Source organism: Octopus bimaculoides, chromosome 1 (genome assembly GCF_001194135.2).
Source record: "Octopus bimaculoides isolate UCB-OBI-ISO-001 chromosome 1, ASM119413v2, whole genome shotgun sequence".
NCBI classification, from domain to species: Eukaryota; Metazoa; Mollusca; class Cephalopoda; order Octopoda; family Octopodidae; genus Octopus; species Octopus bimaculoides.
The window spans coordinates 113725079-113726127 of NC_068981.1; positions in this window are offsets into that span (position 1 = coordinate 113725079).

Sequence of the window (1049 nt, forward strand, 5' to 3'; positions counted from 1 at the left end):
GATTGGAAAGCGTGTTAATGTAACTAGTGGTTTCTTCTGGTTTCCTGAACGGGTGGTGGAGTCCTTCATCTAAGTCTAGTGTAGCATCTAAAAAATTAACAATCTTAGAGTTAGTCATAAATTCAAGTTTTAAGTTAAAGGATTTAAAGAAGTGTCTAATCTTTTTCCTAACTCTTTCTAGGGTGTTCTTGTTATTGGTAGGGTAAATGAATAGAGCATCGTCTCTGTATAGATCCCCCTGGAGGTCTGGTACCTCCGAGAATAGCCTCTTCAGTAGAAAGGCTCCGACTAAGTCAGTTACCTAAGCTGAGTCGCTCGAGCCCATAGCCACATTGAAGTTATCAGGGGTGTCCGACCTGGTCCAAAGTTTACCCTCGAATTTAATTATAGTTTTCCTAGCTAAGAGCATGATATCTATTTTTTCTCTATCTATAAGGGAGGGGTTACGAGCATAAATCAGGGACTTATTTAATAGGATAGGGGAAATGCTTGCATAGTAATTTGATATATCGAATTGTATAAAAGAAAAGTCTTTCTTACACTGGATAGAGTTGAACCATTTCAAAACGTCCTCAGTATTGACCCATATGCTGAGTGGGATGTGAGGTTTAATTCGTGGAATTACTCCGTCTAGGATAGTCTTACTCAGTCTGCCTTTGTCTGACTTAGTTGGGCGTATAAGCCTCACTTGTATGTTCTCTGGGAATCCTTTCTTATGGTCCTTAATACTAATCCATGGTTCCTGGGGGATGAGAGGTTCCGTCCTATATTTATAGTCTGAATGTACAGAAAAACAAAAGCCGAAGACAAGTGTATAAGCAAGAAACAGGTGTATTAGTTTAACGGTCAGGAAGATGAGAAAGATTTCAAAAGAAAGGAACACGAGGAAATAAACAGAGAGAATAAAGAAGCTTCCGGGGCTAGTGGTCAGTATATATAGATATATATATGTATATAGATATATATGTATATAGATATATATTTGTATATGTATATATATATATATATAGGTATATATATATGTATATAGATATATATGTATATAAATA